This window comes from Ranitomeya variabilis, chromosome 2 (assembly GCF_051348905.1).
Source record: "Ranitomeya variabilis isolate aRanVar5 chromosome 2, aRanVar5.hap1, whole genome shotgun sequence".
NCBI classification, from domain to species: Eukaryota; Metazoa; Chordata; class Amphibia; order Anura; family Dendrobatidae; genus Ranitomeya; species Ranitomeya variabilis.
The window spans coordinates 503,779,134-503,804,522 of NC_135233.1; the positions used below are offsets into that span (position 1 = coordinate 503,779,134).

General features: G+C 47.1%; 2 protein-coding genes across 6 annotated transcripts in view; one reads left to right on the forward strand and one right to left on the reverse strand.

The window, feature by feature from the left end:
- The window catches only part of MUC15 (mucin 15, cell surface associated), a 28,062-nt gene extending 18,543 nt beyond the window's left edge, over window positions 1–9,519 (reverse strand). The window contains exon 1 of one of the 2 annotated variants that reach the window (XM_077288028.1): window positions 9,426–9,519. The gene's annotated coding sequence lies outside the window, so the exon portion shown is untranslated. The remainder of the gene's footprint in view (window positions 1–9,425) is intronic. The other variant, XM_077288027.1, reaches the window with a different exon arrangement.
- Window positions 1–25,389, forward strand: part of ANO3 (anoctamin 3) — a 704,489-nt gene that overhangs the window by 591,920 nt on the left and 87,180 nt on the right. The gene's annotated exons all lie outside the window — the stretch shown is intronic.

Below are 25,389 nucleotides of genomic sequence, written 5' to 3' on the forward strand. Positions count from 1 at the left end.
GCCAGAGCTGGGCATCTAGCAATAAATAGGAAATGCTACCTGGCTATTTCTAGTTGCGCGGCAGGCTTAGTTCATGGTCAGTATAGTTCCATCTTCCGAGAGCTTGTCCCTCTATAGGCTTGCTATGATCTCTGCCTGCAGAGATCATGACAGTTTGACCGGCCAGTAAAGTGTTAAAGACCCAGGTTGAGAAAGGAGAGTTATAAGAAGTCTGCTGGAATTTTTTTTTTTTTTTCCTCCAGTTTGCCTTGCTGCAGTCTTTTTTCTCTCTCTCCTCCTAATCTCTGTATGGCTCTGTGTGCACCTGACAATAATGGATCTTCAGAGTGTAACTGCGGGTTTGAATAATCTCATCACGAAAGTACAAAATTTACAAGATTTTGTGGTACATGCTCCAGTATCTGAGCCGAGAATTCCTTTGCCGGAGTTCTTCACAGGGAATAGAGCTAGCTTCCAGAATTTCCGAAATAATTGTAAGCTTTATTTGTCCCTGAAGTCTCGTTCAGCTGGAGACCCTGCTCAGCAGGTTAGGATTGTGATTTCCTTGCTCAGGGGTGACCCTCAAGATTGGGCCTTCTCATTGCCAGCAGGGGATCCTGCGTTGCGCGATGTGGATGCGTTTTTTCTGGCCTTGGGCTTGCTTTATGAGGAACCTCATTTGGAACTTCAGGCAGAAAAAACTTTGATGGCACTATCTCAGGGGCAAGACGAAGCTGAGGTTTACTGCCAAAAATTCCGTAAATGGTCTGTGCTTACTCAGTGGAATGAGTGCGCCTTGGCGGCAACTTTCAGAGAAGGTCTCTCTGATGCCGTTAAGGATGTTATGGTGGGGTTCCCTGTGCCTGCAGGTCTGAATGAGTCCATGACAATGGCTATTCAGATTGATAGGCGTCTGCGGGAGCGCAAACCGGTGCACCATCTGGCGGTGTCTATGGAAAAGACGCCAGAAAGTATGCAGTGTGATAGAATTCTGTCCAGGAGCGAGCGACAGAATTTTAGACGGAAGAATGGATTGTGCTTCTATTGTGGGGATTCTACTCATGTTATATCAGCATGCTCTAGGCGTACAAAGAAGCTTGATAAGTCTGTTTCCATTGGCACCATTCAGTCTAAGTTTATTTTGTCTGTAACCCTGATTTGCTCTTTGTCATCCATTGCCACGGACGCCTATGTTGACTCTGGCGCCGCTCTGAGTCTTATGGATTGGTCCTTTGCCAATCGTTGTGGTTTTGATTTAGAGCCTTTGGAGACTCTTATTCCTCTGAAGGGGATTGACTCCACCCCATTGGCTAATAATAAACCACAATACTGGACACAAGTAACCATGCGTATCAATCCGGATCACCAGGAGATTATTCGTTTCCTGGTGCTGTATAATTTACATGACGATTTGGTACTGGGATTGCCATGGTTGCAGTCTCACAATCCAGTCTTGGACTGGAGAGCAATGTCTGTGTTGAGCTGGGGATGTAAGGGTATTCATGGGGACTTACCTTTGGTTTCTATTTCGTCGTCCATTCCCTCTGAAGTCCCTGAGTTCCTCTCTGATTATCAAGACGTCTTTGACGAACCCAAGCTTGGGTCGTTACCTCCGCACCGTGAGTGCGATTGTGCCATAGATTTGATACCGGGTTGCAAATATCCAAAGGGTCGTTTGTTTAATCTGTCTGTGCCGGAACATGCTGCTATGCGGGAATATATAAAGGAGTCTTTGGAAAAGGGACATATTCGTCCATCTTCTTCTCCCTTGGGAGCTGGGTTTTTCTTTGTCTCAAAAAAGGACGGCTCTTTGAGACCATGTATTGATTATCGGCTTCTGAATAAGATCACTGTTAAGTACCAATACCCATTGCCATTGCTTACTGATTTGTTTGCTCGTATAGAGGGTGCTAAGTGGTTCTCTAAAATTGATCTTCGTGGGGCGTATAATTTGGTGCGGATCAGGCAGGGGGATGAGTGGAAGACCGCATTTAATACGCCCGAGGGCCACTTTGAGTATTTGGTCATGCCTTTTGGTCTTTCTAATGCCCCTTCAGTTTTCCAGTCTTTTATGCATGATATTTTCCGCGATTTTCTGGATAAATTTATGATAATATATCTGGATGATATTCTGATTTTTTCTGATGACTGGGACTCTCATGTCCAGCAGGTCAGGAGAGTTTTTCAGGTTCTGCGGTCTAATTCTTTATGTGTGAAGGGGTCTAAGTGCGTTTTTGGGGTCCAGAAAATTTCCTTTTTGGGGTATATTTTTTCTCCCTCTTCCATTGAGATGGATCCCGTCAAGGTGCAAGCTATTTGTGACTGGACTCAGCCCTCCTCTCTTAAGGGTCTTCAGAGATTTTTGGGCTTTGCCAACTTTTACCGCCGATTTATTGCTGGTTTTTCGGATGTCGTTAAACCACTGACTGATTTGACCAGACATGGCGCTGATGTTGCTAATTGGTCCCCTCATGCTGTAGAGGCCTTTCAGGAGCTTAAGCACCGTTTTGCCTCTGCCCCTGTGTTACGTCAGCCTGATGTGAATCTGCCTTTTCAGGTTGAGGTTGACGCTTCGGAGATCGGAGCTGGGGCAGTGTTGTCGCAGAAAGGTTCCGACTGCTCCGTCATTAGGCCTTGTGCCTTCTTTTCTCGCAAATTTTCGCCCGCAGAGCGGAATTATGATGTTGGGAATAGGGAGCTTTTGGCCATGAAGTGGGCGTTTGAGGAGTGGCGCCATTGGCTAGAGGGGGCTAAGCATCAGGTGGTGGTATTGACTGACCACAAAAATTTGATTTATCTTGAGACTGCCAGGCGCCTGAATCCTAGACAGGCGCGCTGGTCTTTATTTTTTTCTCGCTTTAATTTTGTGGTGTCATACCTACCGGGTTCTAAGAATGTTAAGGCAGATGCCCTTTCTAGGAGTTTTGACCCGGACTCTCCTGGTAATGCTGAACCCACGGGTATCCTTAGGGAGGGAGTAATTTTGTCGGCCGTTTCTCCTGATCTGCGGCGGTCCTTGCAAGAGTTTCAGGCGGATAGACCGGATCGTTGTCCGCCTGATAGACTGTTTGTTCCGGATGATTGGACCAGTAGAGTCATCTCTGAGGTACATTCTTCTGCATTGGCAGGTCATCCCGGAATTTTTGGTACCAGGGATTTGGTGGCAAGATCCTTCTGGTGGCCTTCCCTGTCACGAGATGTGCGAGTCTTTGTGCAGTCATGTGACATTTGTGCTCGGGCCAAGTCTTGTAGTTCTCGGGCTAGCGGACTGCTGTTGCCCTTGCCTATTCCTAAGAGGCCTTGGACACACATCTCGATGGATTTTATTTCAGATCTGCCTGTTTCCCAGAAGATGTCTGTCATCTGGGTGGTCTGTGACCGTTTCTCTAAAATGGTCCATTTGGTTCCTCTGCCCAAGTTGCCTTCTTCTTCTGAGTTGGTTCCTCTGTTTTTTCAGAATGTTGTCCGATTGCACGGTATTCCTGAGAATATTGTTTCTGACAGAGGTACCCAATTTGTGTCTAGATTTTGGCGGGCATTCTGTGCTAGGATGGGCATAGATTTGTCTTTTTCATCTGCTTTTCACCCTCAGACTAATGGCCAGACCGAGCGGACTAATCAGACCCTGGAGACATATCTGAGGTGTTTTGTCTCTGCTGACCAGGATGATTGGGTTGCTTTTTTGCCATTGGCAGAGTTCGCCCTCAATAATCGGGCCAGCTCTTCCACCTTGGTGTCCCCGTTTTTCTGTAATTCGGGGTTTCACCCTCGATTTTCCTCCGGTCAGGTGGAATCCTCGGATTGTCCTGGAGTGGATGCGGTGGTGGAGAGATTGCATCACATCTGGGGGCAGGTTATGGACAATTTGAAGTTGTCCCAGGAGAAGACTCAGCGTTTTGCCAACCGTCATCGTCGTGTTGGTTCTCGGCTTTGTGTTGGAGATTTGGTGTGGTTGTCTTCTCGTTTTGTCCCTATGAGGGTCTCTTCTCCTAAGTTTAAACCTCGGTTCATCGGCCCTTATAGAATATTGGAGATTCTTAATCCTGTTTCTTTCCGTTTGGACCTCCCTGCGTCCTTTTCCATTCATAACGTTTTTCATCGGTCGTTATTGCGCAGGTATGAGGTACCTGTTGTACCTTCAGTTGAGCCTCCTGCTCCGGTGTTGGTTGAGGGTGAGTTGGAGTACGTTGTGGAGAAAATTTTGGACTCTCGTGTTTCCAGACGGAGACTCCAGTATCTGGTCAACTGGAAGGGTTACGGCCAGGAGGATAATTCTTGGGTCAATGCATCTGATGTTCATGCTTTTGATCTTGTTCGTGCCTTCCATAGGGCTCATCCTGGTCGCCCTGGTGGATCTGGTGAGGGTTCGGTGCCCCCTCCTTGAGGGGGGGGTACTGTTGTGAATTTGGATTCTGGGCTCCCCCGGTGGCCGCTTGTGGAATTGGACTTGTCATCCTCTTTCTTGTTTCACCTGGTTCCATCAGTAGTGGGTGTCGCTATTTAAGCTCATTTCTCTGGTGGTTTCTTGCCGGTCAACAATGTTATCTGATGCCTCTCAGTGCTTGTTCCTGCTTCTGACAACTACTAGATAAGTTGGACTTTTGTCCATGTTTCGTTTTGCCTATTTGTTCCAGTTCACAGCTGAAGTTTTGTTACTGTGTCTGGAAAGCTCTCGTTGATCAGGGATTGCTACTCTGGCGTTATGAGTTAATGCCAGAGTTTAAGGTAATCTCTGGATGGTGTTTTGTTAGTGTTTTTCTGCTGACCATGAAAGTATACTATCTGTCTTCTGCTATCTAGTAAGCGGACCTCAAATTTGCTAAGACTATTTTCCTGCTGCGTTTGTTGTTTCATCTGAACTCACCGTCATTATATGTGGGGGGCTACTGTCTTCTTTGGAATATTTCTCTAGAGGTGAGCCAGGTCTTATATTTCCCTCTGCTAGCTATTTAGGTCTTAGGCCAGAGCTGGGCATCTAGCAATAAATAGGAAATGCTACCTGGCTATTTCTAGTTGCGCGGCAGGCTTAGTTCATGGTCAGTATAGTTCCATCTTCCGAGAGCTTGTCCCTCTATAGGCTTGCTATGATCTCTGCCTGCAGAGATCATGACAGTGCCCCACGCGTATTGCCTGGCAGACCAGGCTTCGTCATGGAGGATGTCAGTAGAGGTGTTAAACAGCCATATATACCAGTAACGCCTCTACTGATATCCTCCCTGACGAAGCCTGGTCTGCCAGGCGATACACGTGGGGCACTGCGTCTACACCAGGTTGTATTTTCATGGGGGTTTCCTCCATTTACTCCTATGGGACCTAGGGGTATTATCATGTACTGGTTACCCTTTAACCTGTTAGTTGGCTAGCTATACATATATCACCTTGGACAAACGTCCCTTTATCTTTCCTTTTTGCATATGGGTTTCTCTACATGCATATATGGGCCATCTATGATAGTGTCCGATTAGGTGGATCGCACACAGCCTCATGAGCCACTAGGTTTGTTTTGGGTTGCAATAGTATGCCCTAGCTTTGGTCTTTATTACCTGAGTGTATACTGGTATTTGTATTTTTAATTATGTTTCAATTGTTTGTGGTGTTTTTGATGTGTTAATAAAATCAGTCTGTTATATTTTAATATAATTGTTTTTCATTATTGGATGGTGTGCAATTTTCCTTGCAGTAATGCTTTTTTTCTTCTGCTGTTAAAATTGGTCTTTATTACTGACATTTGCACCCTGGGTTTACTCTTAATATGGCAGTGCGCCTAATCATTTGTTCCTAGAAGGCAGTTATTGACACACTCCACAAGGAGGGTAAGCCACAAAAGTTAATTGCTAAAGAAGCTGGCTGTTCACAGAGTGCTGTATCCAAGCATATTAATGGAAAGTTGAGTGGAAGGAAAAAGTGTAGTAGAAAAAGGTGCCCAAGCAACCGGGATAACCGCAACCTTGAAAGCATTGTTAAGAAAATTTTGGGGAGATTCACAAGGAGTTTACCGCTGCTGGAGTCATTCCTTCAAGAACCACCACACACAGACGTATCCAGGACATGGGGTACAAGTGTCGCATTGCTTGTGTTAAGCCACTCTTGACCAATAGACAATGCCAGAAGCATCTTACATGGGTCAAGGAGAAAAAGAAATGGACTGTTGCTCAGTGGCCCAAGATGCTGTTTTCAGATGAAAGTAAATTTTCCATTTCATTTGGAAATCAAGGACCTATAGTGTTAGGGCTGGTGGAATGCACCACGTATATTTAGATAATATTATAGGTGCGTTCGCAGCCCGGAGTCCACCTTGCAGGAGACCAACCTGCTGCTAGCAAATGGTGGCACAATATGGCAGTAGACGCGAACTCTGTTACTTCACAGGGTCAAACAGAAGGGAAAACGCTGTGCCCTGTTAGTGTCACAGGGGAACACAGCTGCCTAACAGAGCAAAAGCAATCAGTGGTCAGAGAGTAGCAAGCACACAAACACCTCCTCTCCAGTGGAGCTGGAATTCTAATGGCTTTACGCCAGCCTTGAATTCACCATACAATCTCCTCACTGGAGGTGCGGGTATTCTAGTGGCTTATTTTAGCCGGACCCTGACCACAAGCAGACAAGACCACTGAGTAGCTAAAGCTCATAACATAAGCTGATACTAGCGCATGGCCGTGTGGCCATGCAAACCTTTTATGGCTGCAGCAACTTCAGGACCTTCCTAGAGGAACAATGGGAGCTGCTACAGTACCTGAGCAACTTCAGGACCTTCCTAGAGGACCAATTGGAGCTGCCACAGTACCTGAGCATGTGACCCCCAACCTCCAATGAGAAGTCTTACCCCGGGTATGCTCAGAAGGGGAAAAGCAGGACTTAGTCCCAGAGACATCTGCTCGCCGCTGACCAGTACTGGCTACACTGGCTGAGCCTGGAAAGGCAGCAGTAACCATTCGCACAGTATCAGGCTGAGCCAGATGCTGGGACCGACGTCTCCGCTGAGCAGGCTCCACTGTGGCTGGAGGAGAATGAGAGACCACAGCGGAGATGGTTCGAGATCCCCCTGTGCAGAGGCGGGAACTCGATCCCTTACACATAGTCTGGAAAAAGAGTGGAGAGGAACACAATCCAAGCTGCTTGAGGTCTAGTGTGAAGTTTCCACAATCAGTGACGCTTGTGGAGCCATGTCATCTGCTGGTGTAGGTCCACTGTGTTTTATCAAGACCAGCGCAGCCGTGTACCAGGAAATTTTAGAGCACTTCATGCTTCCCTCTGCTGGCAAGCTATTTGGATATGGAAATCTCATTCTCCAGCAGGATTGGCACCTGTCCACACTGCCAAAAGGACTAGTACCTGATTTAAAAACAACAGTATCACTGTGCTAGATTGGCCAGGAAACTCACCTGATCTTAACCTCGTAGAGAATCTATGGGCTTTTGCCAAGAGGAAGATGAGAGACACCAGACCCAGCAATGCAGATGAGCTGAAGGCTGCTATCAAAGTAACCTGGGCTTCCATAACACATCAGCAGTGTCACAGGCTGTTTGCTTCTGTACCATGCCGCATTGATGCAGTAATTGATGCAAAAGGAGCCCCTACCAAGTGTTAAGGCATTTATTTTCAGTAGGCCAACATTTCGTATTTTAAAATCATTTTTCAATCTGGTGTGGTAAAGTATTCTAATTTACTGAGATAATGACTTTGGGGTTTTCATTGGCTGTAAACATAAACAGAACTAAACACTGGAAATGGATCACTCTGTTTGTAATGACTCTATATAATATATGAGTTTCACTTTTTGTATTGAAGAATTGAAATAAAGTAACTTTTTGATGACATCTTAATTTAGTGAGAAGCACTTGTAGCAAGTGCAAACTACAAAAAAAATCAGCTGAGCTCAAAGGAGTACCAGTGCTTATGCACTCACTCTTAAAGGGGTGATATGAACAGATTCTACTAATATTTATTCATTTATTTTCCTTGGTTATATAGCTCCAATAATGTCTCATCGCCTTACAGACAGACATCATCGTCACTGTCCCCATTGGGTCTCACAATCTAAATTCCCTATAGCATGTCTTCGGACTGTGGGAGGAAACCAGAGAACCCGGAGGAAACCTACACAAAAATGGAGAGAACATACAAACTCCTTGCAGATGTTGTCCTTGGTGGGATTTGAGAGCAAGACCTCAGTGCTGCAAAGAAACATTTCTAACCACTGAGCCACTGTGCTGCCCATAAAATGAACAAAATGTCTGAAAGGCAGGGGTCTTCACTTGTTATCTAAAGGGGGATCACTTGAGCCAACCACAATGGCCAACAGCTGGTAGAGACATCATTAATGCAACCTGTGCAGCCGCACAGGGGCTCAAGAGGTAATGGGGCCACTACTGACTCCAATATTGTCCTTGCTCAGGAGCCCACCTGTGAGTCCGCCAGTGGATAAAGATGACAGGTACACCCCTTTATAAATGTTAACAACATTCTACATTTATTGCACCCTACCCTAGCAGATATTTGGAAACAATATTACAAATTGAAAACAGTATAATATTTTATGCTTTTTGATTCAAGTAATATATTTAGGACAAAGACAATAATTTTCCAACTTCTTATTGTTACATGCCAATTTCTACCCCTTCTCAATGTCTACATTCAATCCCATACGTTAAAAATTCTTTTTCATTCATTTCCTCAAAAATGTTCTCCATATATTAGTAAATTATCCCAAGAAAGTATTTAATTTCCCTTGTTCATGTCATGTTTCCAGCCCTACTGCCTGCAGATGAAATAAAATGTGACAGCAAAGTATCCTACAAGTAACTCACAAGACAATTATTCCATTCTATTTATGCTAATGACTTCCAATAGAGATCCAGTGTTCGAGACATGATCCAGGGGTTTCTTAAATAAATTTGGCCAAGATTATTGCTGTTGTGAAAGGCAATGTTTTAGGTTATAACAGCTGTAATTCAGATGTAGTACGGCTGAGTCTGCACATTGGCATAGTTCATCATCTGGAGGGCAAGGTTGCCAACAGTTATGAAATTCCAGGACAGGCACTTTTTTGCCCTGTCCATAAAAAAAAATATGGCGTCTGATTTTTTTTTTAAACTACAGAAACTTCTGTAAAATGATAATTACAGTTAAAACATTCTACAGTTTACAGATAATACAGCTGATGTCTCATATTAGAATTATGGGCAGTAGACAGGTATCACTTATATTCATAATAATATAATTTGGTTTTCCAATGTCTCTATGAAGAAATCATGGACTGAAAACATTTTTTACAAGTTCTCCAGAAAAAAATATAAAGTCAAGTTGGCAACCCTGCTGTGTGGTTACATAGGACTGCAGGTTTACCTACTACATGTAAAGTTATATAGCATGGCATAACATGAACAGCAATTTCAGCTTTGCTACATCTATAAATCAGTTTTGTGATACATTATAAAGTCTGTTACCTTTACGTTCAGCTGTCTCTGGCAGGTGAATGGCTGTCTAGGGGAAGTGGGTGAATGGCAGAGGCAGTAAGAATGAAACCTAATGTTAAAAGGATAATTAGGCGGGGCTCCATTTCCCTGTGCGCGATACAGCGAGTACCTGAGAACCAGACAGACCTGATCCTCAAATATTCCGATGAGATCTTACACATTGCTTACCTTGCCAACTGTCTGCATTTGTCACATTAGTAAAGTTGGTAAAAGCCGTTTTACGTCAGCAGGTATAGCACTCGATTATGAAAGTTGAGGATAAAGTGCAGGTTTGTGCCAGAACACACAGAGAAAACCCTCTGTCCATCTGCAGTGAAAAGCAACTGGAAATACTGGTTGTTTCTCAACCAGCTGCAGTGAATGGACAGAAACTCTAGGTAGCCGATGGGACAGCATTGATTTCAGGTCCTTGTTCTTTTCTTAGTTTAAAATCCTGTAGTGTAGGATTCCACTTGTGTAAATTCCAGCTAATTGGAATGGAGGGATTATGGAGGAGAAAGTTTTCCTAATTTAGTTTCTCAATGACATTCATTAGAGAATGAGCATAGAACAAAAAGAAAATTATCCAGAATTAAAGAGTCTACATTCATTCTAAAATGTCACCAACCTTGTTTTTGGGTTGCGTCTGGTGTTAGAGTTCACCCCCATATAAAGGAGATGTCTTATAAACAACATTACCTATCTACAATGTATGACTGGAGGAGGATCTGGTGTTAAGACCCCCATTAATCTTAAAAATGGATGGATCAACATACCCAGTATGAATGAAACTTCGGTGAGCATGTGTGACTACCCTTCCTATACCTATACTCTGGGGGTCAGACTCCCATCAATCATACACTAAAACATCACTAGAGTCAAGTGGATCAATCTACAGGAGGATCAAGTTCACTTTTTCTGAAATTTTGAAATTCAATTCACAGTTTGCAAGAAAAAAATGTCTGCCACCATTTCACACATAAAAGATTTATCATAGAACAAGCAAACGTCATTTGCATTGCCGCACTGGCCTCCCCACAATGCCCTGTAGCTATGACATCTTACGGATTATCGCATCTTGTACAGTGGTGGTCAGCACCTGAGGCATCATAGGAGTAGCAGATCCCAGTGGAACACAGTTTGTAGGCAGACTTGATTTCCATCTCCAGAGTCACTTGGTAAGTCTCTCTCTCCAGTAGAGTGTAAGCTTTTATGTCATCAGGGTCTTTTCTTTCTCTCTTGTAGAGTGTAAGCTGTTATGATCAGTGGGGTCCTCTCTCTCTCCTATAGAGTGTCTAGGGGTCATCTCTCTCTCTCCTATAGAGTGTAAGCTCTTATGGACAGTGAGGTCTTCTCTCTCACTCTCTCCTATAGAGTGTAAGCTCTTATGATCAGTGGGGTCCTCTCTCTCACTCTCTCTCCTATAAAGTGTAAGCTCTTATGGTCAGTGGGGTCCTCTCTCTCTCAGTCTCTCTCCAATAGAGTATAAGCTCTTATGATCAGTAGGGTCCTCTCTCTCTCTCCTATAGAGTGTAAGCTCTTATGATCCATGGGGTCCTCTCTCTTTTGTAGAGTGTCAGATCTTATGTGTCTCCTGTAGTGTGTAAACTCCTATTATCTTCAGTAGAGTAGAGTGTCAGATCTTATGTGTCTCCTGTAGTGTGTAAACTCCTATTATCTTCAGGGTCCTCTCTCTCCTGTAGAATATAAGTTCTTATGATCAGTGGGTTCCTCTCTCTCCTGTAGAGTATTAGCTATTGTGATCAGCACAGTTTGTACAGCAGAGTTGATTTTCATCCCCAGAGTCACTTGGTAAGTCTCTCTCTCTCTCTCTCTCCTGTAGATTATTAGCTATAATGGTCAGCGGGATTCTTGCTCTCTCCTCACCTATGTATTTTATGAACATTTACAAGCCTTCCAGTTTTGACGTTTGCACAACTTATTTGCTGCAAATCACATTTTTTGAAAAATTTGGCGAAGTTGGAGAATTTGAATCTCAAAATTTTTGATCAACTTTATTTATCACTTACCACTTGGAAGAACCACTTTAAGTGAATTGGTCTGAGCTGTAACACAGGACATATCCAAAAAGATAGAGAAACACAGACCCCTTTAACCCTGGGTGACCACTTTATTTTTTTGAAGGGGGATGTTAGGGTTCGAGTTCCTGCCTTTCCACAGGGGGAATCTCGGGCCATCTCCGCTGTGGTCTCCCATTCTTCTCCTGCCACGGTGGAGGCTGCTCAGCGGAGACGTCGGTCTGAGCGTCTTGCTCAATCTGACTCTGTGAGGAGGATTACTGCTGCTCTTCCAGCTTCTGCTATTGTAGTCAGTGCTGGGCAGCGGCGAGCAGACACTTTTGGGACTAAGTCTTGCTTTTCTCCTTCTGAGCATGCCCAGGGTAAGATCTCTCATTGGAGATCGAGGGTCACATGCTTGGATACTGCAGCAAGGTCCTGAAGGTGCTCAGGCTTTGCAGCAGCTTCTCATTGGTCCTTCTTGGAAGGTCCTGTACGTGCTGCAGCTATAAAAGGCTCGCATGGCCGCACGGCCATGCACTAGTGTCTTTCTAAATTATGTGCTTTGCGCCAGTGTGGTAATGTGTGATTGTGTTCAGGGACACGGCTGAAATAAGCCCCTAGAATGCTGGCACCTCCGGTGAGGAGTTTGTGTGTATGAGTACATTCAGGGACCTGGCTGCAATAAGCCCCTAGAATGCTGGCACCTCCGGTGAGGAGTTTTGTGTGCATGCATGACCACTGACTCTCTCTTGGGTAGTTAGCCTGTGTTCCTGTGAAGTTAACAGGGCGCAGAGCTTTGCTTTCACGGCTGCTCTGTGAGTTATCCGAGCTAGCCAATACCGCCATATAGTGCTGCCATTTGTCTAGCAGCAGGTTCTCCTGCACGGTGGACCCCGGGCTGCGAACGCACCAATAACAATAAAAACAATTTTCCTCGGTGCGTTCCGCTAGCCCTAACAGTACACTAGCGCCTGGGTCTGGCTAGTAAATGGTGGATGATCAGCGTTTACAGCGGTACGTCCAGCAGCTGGAGGGAAGGTTGGCAGCTCTAGAGCGTACAACCTCAGCTGTGGACGTCACTGCTGTCCCTGTTCAGGCTGCAAGTGCAGCTGCAGCCAGTTTGTCCGCAACCACCCCTGCTCCGACTATATCCCGTCTTCCGCTTCCAGACAAGTTTTCTGGTGACGGTAAACTATGTCGCGGATTCGTGAGCCAGTGCTCCATACATCTCGAGCTCCTGGCTGCACGTTTTCCTTCGGAACGGACGAGAGTGGGATTCATTTTGTCTCTTTTGTCGGGCAGGGCATTGGAGTGGGCAACGCCGCTTTGGGAGCGCAATGACCATGTAGTGCAGAGTGCTCCTCTCTTCCTGGACGCTCTGAGGCAGGTCTTTTTAGGACCTCGTGTCACTCACGATACCACGCTCCAATTGTTGGCAATTCCTCAGGGTTCGTCCATTGTCAGCCAGTTTGCCGTTCAATTCCGGACTCTAGCCTCTGAGTTAGAATGGCCGGATAAAGTCCTTATTCCGGTGTATTGGAAAGGACTGGCTGATCATGTAAAGGATGCTTTGGCCACCAGGGAGATTCCCACCACACTAGAGGAGCTCATTACAATTTCCACCCGCATCGACCTCCGTTTTAACAAGCGGAGGTTGGAGCGGACCCAGTGTAGGCAGAGGTTTCGGCTGGCTCCCACGTTCGCCAAACCTCTAGAATCTCCCATCCTGGCGTCCGACTCCCATGAGGCCATGGAGGTTTCTCGAGCGGGACCTAAGTCTCAGACCGTTCGAGTACCTGTGGTGTGTAAAAATTGTCAGCAACTGGGACATTATGCTAACAAGTGTCCACAGCGGTCGGGTAAACGATCGTGTCTAGTGACTATAGGAGGAGGTTCACTGGACACAGCAGCCTTTTCCTCCAAGTTGTCCTTTAAAGGGACAATTCTGTTGGACTCATTCACTCTTGCAGTTGAGCTTTGTGTGGATTCAGGAGCTGAGGGAAATTTCATGTCCTCTACTATTGCTCTGCGCCACAATGTACCTCTGGTGATGCTCTCTAAACCAGTAACTGTTAGAGTGGTGAATGGGTCGACACTCCCATTACAAATCACACACCAGAATGTCCCTTTCACATTAGCCATGTCCCCATCCCACCAGGAGATTATTTCCCTTCTTGTTCTTCCCAAGGGAATGGATGAGATTTTGCTGGGAATACCCTGGCTCCGTTTTCACTCTCCACATATTGAGTGGTCCTCTGGGAGGATATTGGGTTGGAGTGAGTCTTGTAAGGGCAGATGTGTGAAAGAGTGCATTCAGGTTTCCACCACTGAGATACCCGCAGATCTGTCTTCTCTTCCCGAATGCTATCGGTCCTATACAGACGTTTTCTCCAAGAGGGCTGCTGAGACCCTTCCACCTCACCGTCCCTATGACTGTTCTATAGATCTCTTGCCTGGAACAGAACCTCCTAGGGGACGTGTCTATCCCCTCTCTCTCCCAGAGACTGAGGCTATGTCCCTATACATCCAGGAGAACTTGGCAAGAGGGTTCATTAGGAAGTCAGTGTCACCAGCAGGGGCGGGGTTCTTTTTCGTCCAGAAGAAGAACGGAGAGTTACGTTCATGCATAGACTACAAGGGGTTTTAAGGCCATCACTGTTAAGAATAAATACCCACTGCCCTTGATTTCAGAGCTTTTTGATAGGCTACGGGGAGCAAGGGTATTTACCAAATTAGATCTGCGGGGTGCGTATAACCTGATTCGCATCCGTGAGGGGGACGAATGGAAGATGGCGTTTAACACCAGAGATGGGCACTATGAATATCTAGTGATGCCCTTCGGGCTCTGTAATGCCCCAGCCATTTTCCAAGACTTTGTCAATGACATTTTCCGGGATATGCTCTCCACCTCGGTTGTAGTCTATCTGGATGATATTCTCATATTTTCTCCTGATATTGACTCCCACCGGAGAGATGTTGGCAGAGTCTTTGACCTCTTACGGGCAAATGCCCTGTATGCTAAGTTGGAGAAGTGTATGTTTGAGCAGGAGTCTTTACCTTTCCTGGGCTATATCATCTCAGCCCAGGGATTGGCTATGGATCCTGCCAAATTACAAGCTGTGATGGACTGGCAAGAACCTCATTCTCTTAAAGCGGTGCAGCGCTTTATGGGGTTCATTAATTATTACCACCAGTTCATTCCCCACTTCTCAACTTTAGTAGCTCCCTTGGTAGCCCTCACCAAAAAGGGAGCAAATCCCAAATTGTGGTCAGAAGAGGTCTCCAGGGCCTTCTCTTCTATCAAGTCTCATTTTGCCAGCGCTCCCATTCTACATCGTTCCGATGGAGATAAGCCGTTTATCATGGAGGTGGATGCTTCATCCGCTGGTGCAGGAGCAGTCCTTTTCCAAAAGGATGCTCAAGGTCGGAAGCATCCTTGCTTCTTTTTCTCCAAGACCTTTACACCAGCGGAGAAGAATTATTCCATCGGGGACAGGGAGTTGCTATCGATGAAGTTGGCTTTCTCTGAGTGGAGACATCTCTTGGAGGGAGCTCGTTTTCCCTTTCAAGTCTTCACGGACCACAAAAATTTATTATATTTGCAAACAGCTCAGCGGCTAAATTCTCGCCAGGACAGATGGTCCTTGTTCTTCTCCCGGTTCCATTTCACCCTCCATTTTCTCGCTGGGGAGAGGAACATTCATGCTAATGCCATTTCTCGCTCTGTTGTGTCATCTGAGGAGGAGGAAGGAGAGCCTCGGCTTATTGTCCCTTCAGAGAGTCTTAGAACCGTAGCTCCGGTGTCGCTAGAGTCTGTGCCTCCGGGCAAGACTTTTGTGCCTATTAATTTGCGACCGGAGGTTCTCTCTTGGGCTCATTCGTCCAGGGTGGGTGGACACTTTGGGACAAAGAGGATGTCTGAGCTGTTGTCAAGAACGTACTGGTGGCCACATATGGTCCGTGATGTCAGAGATTATATTCAGGTGTGTGTCTCCTGTGCCAAAAATAAGTCTCCTCGACAATGGCCAGCTGGGTTACTCTATCCCTTGCCGGTGGCAGACAGGCCCTGGGAAATAGTCGGGATGGACTTTGTGGTGGGTTTGCCAAAGTCTCGTGGCTGTACCATCATTTGGGTTATCACTGATCATTTCTCGAAAATGGTGCATTTGGTACCGCTACCACGGTTACCTTCTGCATAGGCTTTGGCAGCGTTGTTCATAAAACACATCTTCCGCCTACACGGTATGCCGGACAAAATTGTCAGTGACCGGGGTCCCCAGTTTGCGTCTCGGTTCTGGAGAGAGCTTTGTCGTCTTCTCAGCATTGAGTTAAATCTCTCTTCTGCATATCATCCCGAGACGAATGGGTTGGTATAGAGGGCCAACCAGACCTTGGTCACATATCTGCGACATTTTGTCTCAGCCAGGCAGGATGACTGGGCATCCTTGCTACCGTGGGTGGAGTTTGCGCTGAACAATGCTGTAGCCGACTCCACTGGTCAAACCCCATTCCTCCTCAACTGTGGTCAGCATCCGCGGGTACCTGTGCCTATGCCCGTGTCTTCCGCCGACTCCAGGGTGGCAGACTGGGCTGTGGAGGCACGGGATATTTGAGACCGCACTCAGGATGCCATTTGGGCCTCCAAGGAGAGAATGAGGTCTTCCGCCGATGCACATCGGCGCCCCGCTCCGACCTTTGCTCCTGGTGACTTGGTGTGGCTCTCCGCCCGTAACATCAGGCTGCGAGTTGAGTCCACTAAGTTTGCACCTCGTTACTTGGGTCCTTTCAAGGTCCTCGAACAGGTTAACCCTGTGGTCTATTGTTTAGCCCTTCCGCCACGCCAGGGTAACACCGACACCTTTCATGTGTCCCTCTTGAAACCCATACACATGTCCCGGTTTTCCAAGTCATCTGCTGGGACATCGGGTTTGTTTACGGATGATTACGAGGTGAACGCTATTTTGGGGTGCAAGGTGTTACGTGGCAAAAAGCTTTATTTGGTGGACTGGAAGGGTTATGGTCCTGAGGACAGGTCTTGGGAGCCTGCTGAGCACATTAGGGCTCCGCAGCTCATTGCTGCCTTCGAGCGTAGCGAGGCCCAAGGAGGGGGGGTAATGTTAGGGTTCGAGTTCCTACCTCTGCACAGGGGAATCTCAGGCCATCTCCACTGCAGTCTCCCATTCTTCTCCTGCTGCAGTGGAGGCTGCTCAGCGGAGACGTCAGTCTCAGCATCTCGCTCAATCTGACTCTGTGAGGAGGATTACTGCTGCTCTTCCAGCTTCTGCTATTGTAGTCAGTGCTGGGCAGTGGCGAGCAGACGCTTTTGGGACTAAGTCTTGCTTTTCTCCTTCTGAGCATGCCCAGGGTAAGATCTCTCATTGGAGATCGAGGGTCACATGCTTGGATACTGCAGCAAGGTCCTGAAGGTGCTCAGGCTTTGCAGCAGCTTCTCATTGGTCCTTCTTGGAAGGTCCTGTTCGGGCTGCAGCTATAAAAGGCTTGCATGGCCGCACGGCCATGCACTAGTGTCTTTCTAAATTATGTGCTTTGCGCCAGTGTGGTAATGTGTGATTGTGTTCAGGGACACGGCTGAAATAAGCCCCTAGAATGCTGGCACCTCCGGTGAGGAGTTTGTGTGTATGAGTACATTCAGGGACCTGGCTGCAATAAGCCCCTAGAATGCTGGCACCTCCGGTGAGGAGTTTTGTGTGCATGCATGACCACTGACTCTCTCTTGGGTAGTTAGCCTGTGTTCCTGTGAAGTTAACAGGGCGCAGAGCTTTGCTTTCACGGCTGCTCTGTGAGTTATCCGAGCTAGCCAATACCGCCATATAGTGCTGCCATTTGTCTAGCAGCAGGTTCTCCTGCACGGTGGACCCCGGGCTGCGAACGCACCAATAACAATAAAAACAATTTTCCTCGGTGCGTTCCGCTAGCCCTAACAGTACACTAGCGCCTGGGTCTGGCTAGTAAATGGTGGATGATCAGCGTTTACAGCGGTACGTCCAGCAGCTGGAGGGAAGGTTGGCAGCTCTAGAGCGTACAACCTCAGCTGTGGACGTCACTGCTGTCCCTGTTCAGGCTGCAAGTGCAGCTGCAGCCAGTTTGTCCGCAACCACCCCTGCTCCGACTATATCCCGTCTTCCGCTTCCAGACAAGTTTTCTGGTGACGGTAAACTATGTCGCGGATTCGTGAGCCAGTGCTCCATACATCTCGAGCTCCTGGCTGCACGTTTTCCTTCGGAACGGACGAGAGTGGGATTCATTTTGTCTCTTTTGTCGGGCAGGGCATTGGAGTGGGCAACGCCGCTTTGGGAGCGCAATGACCATGTAGTGCAGAGTGCTCCTCTCTTCCTGGACGCTCTGAGGCAGGTCTTTTTAGGACCTCGTGTCACTCACGATACCACGCTCCAATTGTTGGCAATTCCTCAGGGTTCGTCCATTGTCAGCCAGTTTGCCGTTCAATTCCGGACTCTAGCCTCTGAGTTAGAATGGCCGGATAAAGTCCTTATTCCGGTGTATTGGAAAGGACTGGCTGATCATGTAAAGGATGCTTTGGCCACCAGGGAGATTCCCACCACACTAGAGGAGCTCATTACAATTTCCACCCGCATCGACCTCCGTTTTAACAAGCGGAGGTTGGAGCGGACCCAGTGTAGGCAGAGGTTTCGGCTGGCTCCCACGTTCGCCAAACCTCTAGAATCTCCCATCCTGGCGTCCGACTCCCATGAGGCCATGGAGGTTTCTCGAGCGGGACCTAAGTCTCAGACCGTTCGAGTACCTGTGGTGTGTAAAAATTGTCAGCAACTGGGACATTATGCTAACAAGTGTCCACAGCGGTCGGGTAAACGATCGTGTCTAGTGACTATAGGAGGAGGTTCACTGGACACAGCAGCCTTTTCCTCCAAGTTGTCCTTTAAAGGGACAATTCTGTTGGACTCATTCACTCTTGCAGTTGAGCTTTGTGTGGATTCAGGAGCTGAGGGAAATTTCATGTCCTCTACTATTGCTCTGCGCCACAATGTACCTCTGGTGATGCTCTCTAAACCAGTAACTGTTAGAGTGGTGAATGGGTCGACACTCCCATTACAAATCACACACCAGAATGTCCCTTTCACATTAGCCATGTCCCCATCCCACCAGGAGATTATTTCCCTTCTTGTTCTTCCCAAGGGAATGGATGAGATTTTGCTGGGAATACCCTGGCTCCGTTTTCACTCTCCACATATTGAGTGGTCCTCTGGGAGGATATTGGGTTGGAGTGAGTCTTGTAAGGGCAGATGTGTGAAAGAGTGCATTCAGGTTTCCACCACTGAGATACCCGCAGATCTGTCTTCTCTTCCCGAATGCTATCGGTCCTATACAGACGTTTTCTCCAAGAGGGCTGCTGAGACCCTTCCACCTCACCGTCCCTATGACTGTTCTATAGATCTCTTGCCTGGAACAGAACCTCCTAGGGGACGTGTCTATCCCCTCTCTCTCCCAGAGACTGAGGCTATGTCCCTATACATCCAGGAGAACTTGGCAAGAGGGTTCATTAGGAAGTCAGTGTCACCAGCAGGGGCGGGGTTCTTTTTCGTCCAGAAGAAGAACGGAGAGTTACGTTCATGCATAGACTACAAGGGGTTTTAAGGCCATCACTGTTAAGAATAAATACCCACTGCCCTTGATTTCAGAGCTTTTTGATAGGCTACGGGGAGCAAGGGTATTTACCAAATTAGATCTGCGGGGTGCGTATAACCTGATTCGCATCCGTGAGGGGGACGAATGGAAGATGGCGTTTAACACCAGAGATGGGCACTATGAATATCTAGTGATGCCCTTCGGGCTCTGTAATGCCCCAGCCATTTTCCAAGACTTTGTCAATGACATTTTCCGGGATATGCTCTCCACCTCGGTTGTAGTCTATCTGGATGATATTCTCATATTTTCTCCTGATATTGACTCCCACCGGAGAGATGTTGGCAGAGTCTTTGACCTCTTACGGGCAAATGCCCTGTATGCTAAGTTGGAGAAGTGTATGTTTGAGCAGGAGTCTTTACCTTTCCTGGGCTATATCATCTCAGCCCAGGGATTGGCTATGGATCCTGCCAAACTACAAGCTGTGATGGACTGGCAAGAACCTCATTCTCTTAAAGCGGTGCAGCGCTTTATGGGGTTCATTAATTATTACCACCAGTTCATTCCCCACTTCTCAACTTTAGTAGCTCCCTTGGTAGCCCTCACCAAAAAGGGAGCAAATCCCAAATTGTGGTCAGAAGAGGTCTCCAGGGCCTTCTCTTCTATCAAGTCTCATTTTGCCAGCGCTCCCATTCTACATCGTTCCGATGGAGATAAGCCGTTTATCATGGAGGTGGATGCTTCATCCGTTGGTGCAGGAGCAGTCCTTTTCCAAAAGGATGCTCAAGGTCGGAAGCATCCTTGCTTCTTTTTCTCCAAGACCTTTACACCAGCGGAGAAGAATTATTCCATCGGGGACAGGGAGTTGCTATCGATGAAGTTGGCTTTCTCTGAGTGGAGACATCTCTTGGAGGGAGCTCGTTTTCCCTTTCAAGTCTTCACGGACCACAAAAATTTATTATATTTGCAAACAGCTCAGCGGCTAAATTCTCGCCAGGACAGATGGTCCTTGTTCTTCTCCCGGTTCCATTTCACCCTCCATTTTCTCGCTGGGGAGAGGAACATTCATGCTAATGCCATTTCTCGCTCTGTTGTGTCATCTGAGGAGGAGGAAGGAGAGCCTCGGCTTATTGTCCCTTCAGAGAGTCTTAGAACCGTAGCTCCGGTGTCGCTAGAGTCTGTGCCTCCGGGCAAGACTTTTGTGCCTATTAATTTGCGACCGGAGGTTCTCTCTTGGGCTCATTCGTCCAGGGTGGGTGGACACTTTGGGACAAAGAGGATGTCTGAGCTGTTGTCAAGAACGTACTGGTGGCCACATATGGTCCGTGATGTCAGAGATTATATTCAGGTGTGTGTCTCCTGTGCCAAAAATAAGTCTCCTCGACAATGGCCAGCTGGGTTACTCTATCCCTTGCCGGTGGCAGACAGGCCCTGGGAAATAGTCGGGATGGACTTTGTGGTGGGTTTGCCAAAGTCTCGTGGCTGTACCATCATTTGGGTTATCACTGATCATTTCTCGAAAATGGTGCATTTGGTACCGCTACCACGGTTACCTTCTGCATAGGCTTTGGCAGCGTTGTTCATAAAACACATCTTCCGCCTACACGGTATGCCGGACAAAATTGTCAGTGACCGGGGTCCCCAGTTTGCGTCTCGGTTCTGGAGAGAGCTTTGTCGTCTTCTCAGCATTGAGTTAAATCTCTCTTCTGCATATCATCCCGAGACGAATGGGTTGGTATAGAGGGCCAACCAGACCTTGGTCACATATCTGCGACATTTTGTCTCAGCCAGGCAGGATGACTGGGCATCCTTGCTACCGTGGGTGGAGTTTGCGCTGAACAATGCTGTAGCCGACTCCACTGGTCAAACCCCATTCCTCCTCAACTGTGGTCAGCATCCGCGGGTACCTGTGCCTATGCCCGTGTCTTCCGCCGACTCCAGGGTGGCAGACTGGGCTGTGGAGGCACGGGATATTTGAGACCGCACTCAGGATGCCATTTGGGCCTCCAAGGAGAGAATGAGGTCTTCCGCCGATGCACATCGGCGCCCCGCTCCGACCTTTGCTCCTGGTGACTTGGTGTGGCTCTCCGCCCGTAACATCAGGCTGCGAGTTGAGTCCACTAAGTTTGCACCTCGTTACTTGGGTCCTTTCAAGGTCCTCGAACAGGTTAACCCTGTGGTCTATTGTTTAGCCCTTCCGCCACGCCAGGGTAACACCGACACCTTTCATGTGTCCCTCTTGAAACCCATACACATGTCCCGGTTTTCCAAGTCATCTGCTGGGACATCGGGTTTGTTTACGGATGATTACGAGGTGAACGCTATTTTGGGGTGCAAGGTGTTACGTGGCAAAAAGCTTTATTTGGTGGACTGGAAGGGTTATGGTCCTGAGGACAGGTCTTGGGAGCCTGCTGAGCACATTAGGGCTCCGCAGCTCATTGCTGCCTTCGAGCGTAGCGAGGCCCAAGGAGGGGGGGTAATGTTAGGGTTCGAGTTCCTACCTCTGCACAGGGGAATCTCAGGCCATCTCCACTGCAGTCTCCCATTCTTCTCCTGCTGCAGTGGAGGCTGCTCAGCGGAGACGTCAGTCTCAGCATCTCGCTCAATCTGACTCTGTGAGGAGGATTACTGCTGCTCTTCCAGCTTCTGCTATTGTAGTCAGTGCTGGGCAGTGGCGAGCAGACGCTTTTGGGACTAAGTCTTGCTTTTCTCCTTCTGAGCATGCCCAGGGTAAGATCTCTCATTGGAGATCGAGGGTCACATGCTTGGATACTGCAGCAAGGTCCTGAAGGTGCTCAGGCTTTGCAGCAGCTTCTCATTGGTCCTTCTTGGAAGGTCCTGTTCGGGCTGCAGCTATAAAAGGCTTGCATGGCCGCACGGCCATGCACTAGTGTCTTTCTAAATTATGTGCTTTGCGCCAGTGTGATCATGTGTGATTGTGTTCAGGGACCCGGCTGAAATAAGCCCCTAGAATGCTGGCACCTCCGGCGAGGAGTTTGTGTGTCTGAGTACATTCAGGGACCTGGCTGAAATAAGCCCCTAGAATGCTGGCACCTCCGGCGATGAGTTTTGTGTGCATGCATGACCACTGACTGCTCTCTCTTGGGCAATTAGCCTGTGCTCCTGTGAAGTTAACAGGGCGCAGAGCTTTGCTTTCACGGCTGCTCTGTGAGTTAACCGAGCTAGCTAATACCGCCATATAGTGCTGCCATTTGTCTAGCAGCAGGTTCTCCTGCACGGTGGACCCCGGGCTGCGAAAGCACCAATAACAATAAAAACTATTTTCCTCGGTGCGTTCCGCTAGCCCTAACGGGATAATTGTACATTATGGTCAAATCAATGGAAAAAAAGACTAACTGCATATCCAAATATTCTGCATTGATCTGCTAAAGAATATTTACAAAATTGAACATGCAGTTAGTTAACATTTTGAGCAGAAGTTTGCTGTAGTGGCTGTGGGCTAATACAATGCTAGTGAGTCCCTACTACGTTAGGTTCAGCTCTGTGAGCTGACCACCACCATAGACAATTTGCCAGCAGGGGAGTGAATCAAATGCCCCACAGAATGTGTGGCAAAAACCCCAGTGTTCTGGGCTGTATCATCCCACAGACCCCAGCACCAATGGCCACTGCACAGTACCAATGAGTCATACGCCAGGGCCGTGGGGTACCCGGTACCAGATCCAGTGTTCACAGGGGGATGTCTCGGTGGTGACCTGGTCCGTAGCCCTGTGCACCCATGTAAAAGGGGAAATTGAATAAAGTTTGTGTTCATGATGCCACCTGTGGTATTGTAATAATATAGGGGATAACTCAGGAGACTCTTTGCGTGGTACAAGACAACTACAGGACACAGTTTTATAAGTGGTAAAGTCTATATTATCACATGGTGATTCAAACAGGTGCAGAGAGAAACTCAAGTCCACAACACTTGGTGCAAATAATAAACGCAGCTTAGCAGTCTATAGGAAACTTCAGAGGAAAATGCAATGAAGCAGAAAGTCTATGAAGCACAGTTATTCTTGAGGATACGTGACACGAATAAATCCTTGTCTTAGTCCAGGCACAGATAGATATGCTTATAAGGCAGTTCAAATCATATCTTAGCTCAACCAGGGAGGCCTGGTTAATAGTCTCAGGTTATTGCAAAGCAGCAACAGCTTACATGACCAGCAAATGCAGATGGAAGTAAAACACGAACAGCAGATGAAGGAGGATTAAACTTGTGTATGCAGCAGGAACTCAGAGCAGAGTAGCAGGATCACCACAGAGGTTCACAGGAGCAGGTGTATAGCCAGGGAGTAATCAGAGGTCAGGAGCTGGATGCAAGGCAGAGTACTCTAGCACAGACTGAAGGCTGGGGTGGAGTTTTATAGCAGGAGACACAGTTCACATGAAACCAATAATGCCAATGACGCCATCTTGAAAAAGGGCAGTAGTGCACAAAAGGAAAAAAATGTTCAGAGTCCTGGCAGGTATTCGGTCGGTGGACGCTGCTTCAAGGGGTTCTCTGGGGTGATGTTATGGCAGCTAGATGGTATAACTTTTCTCAGGTGAAGTATATCCCCAGGGCTCCCGATGTGTAGGTGGAAGATGGTGAATGGTGCAGTAAAGAATGAAGACACAGGTTTGCAGTCTCTTTACCTGGTTTACTGAAGACTTCAGGCAGCCACAGTCCAGGGTACAAGATCACAGGGCATGCAGGGTCTGGCCAGCTTGGAAGCGAATCCAGAGTCCCCTTTACCAGGTGGATTTAAAAGCCTTCCTCTAGCGAGGTGGTGTTGTAGTCCCTTACTGCCTATGGCTTCAGATAAGGTCCTCACAGTTCTTCTCTCTGTCCCCCATATAGGATAGCAAAATACCTGCATGACAGGTAACTCGAGCCTTTTTACAGGGACTGCAGCACGTCCCAGGCTGTATTTGTTACTGTGTCTCAGGTGTGTGTGGCGGACAGGAAACTTGCAGTTCAGCTGTTATGCCGGTCTCTGCTATGTGTCTGAGAGTCCCACAAAAGCCTCAGTGTTCTGGCTACCGGTGATCTTTGCTTCAGAATGGAATTACTCATTCGCAGCTGGTCTCCCCTGATGTCACTCTCCTGTGCTTCGCTCTCCTTCACGCTCACTGAACTATGTTTGGCTTTCTGTATGTCTCTCTTTCTTTGGGAGCTGCAGTACTTCAGACTACACGGCCCCCTTCAGACCTTCTGACACCCTATGTCAGTCTGCTCTCTTCTCTGTCTGTAACTTTCTGAACTCTCTGCTCTTTTCCTCCAGATCAGAATATATTTATATGGGAGTTCACCTTAAACTAGGTCTTCTGGCCTTGAGTGTGAACATATTGTATGTATTGTGGTTACCTGATAAAAGATATCCTTAACCGCTTCCAAACGTAACATCACTTTCCCCGTGAGGAAAGCAATGTCACTGTGACAACCAGGACCCTGGGGCGTCTCAACCAACCTCAAGTGAAGTTACTAGAAGGTTCTCGTATGCAAATTGCTTCTTCAGAGAAAAAGAGGACTTAAACTCTATATCGCCACCTGTTGGACGTAGCGATCCTACAAGTCACAATGAACCCTTTAACAAGTCGTGCAATATGACTTAGGAAAAAAGCCAAATCAGTATCTCAATTCGCAGACACTGTGTTTCGGGCTGCTGGCCCTCGTCAGTGCGAAGCATGAGAACAAATTTGGCTAGATGAGAGGCTCTGGTCTGGGGTCTAAGGGGTAATGTTTCTCCTAAACGTTTCTCCTAGAAGGTTCTCATAAAATTGAGACACAAACAAAACATATTTTTTTTACAAGGTTCCAAATTTTCTTTAATCGCTAAAGTACATTAAAAAAAAGCTTATAAGTTTGGTATCACTGTAGATGAGCTGACTTGAAGAATCATATTGCTGAATCATATTTAATGCACAGTGACAGCTACAACAACAACCCCCTCCACAAAAAAAAAAAACATGGTAAAAGAGGGTTTTTTTGTTTCCTTGAATGATTTACCCTAGTTGATTTTTGTTTTCAATTTTTGTAATTGTTAAATTAATTATATCGTAAAATGAATAGTGCTACTCAAAACTACAACCCAACCCATGAAAACCCCCATGGGGCTACGTCAGCTGAAAATAAGAAAAAGTTTTTGAAAAAAAATGAATCAGAATGAATATGGCTAGGTGCTAAAAGGGCTTATATTGCTGCTTGCTGGCAGCAGATAGGAATTGTTTGGAACCTTTCCTAAAGAAGTATACCCTACTTCCACAGAGGAAATGTATAATACATAAGTAGGCCACCATGTATTACAGAGGAATTATCTGTAGCA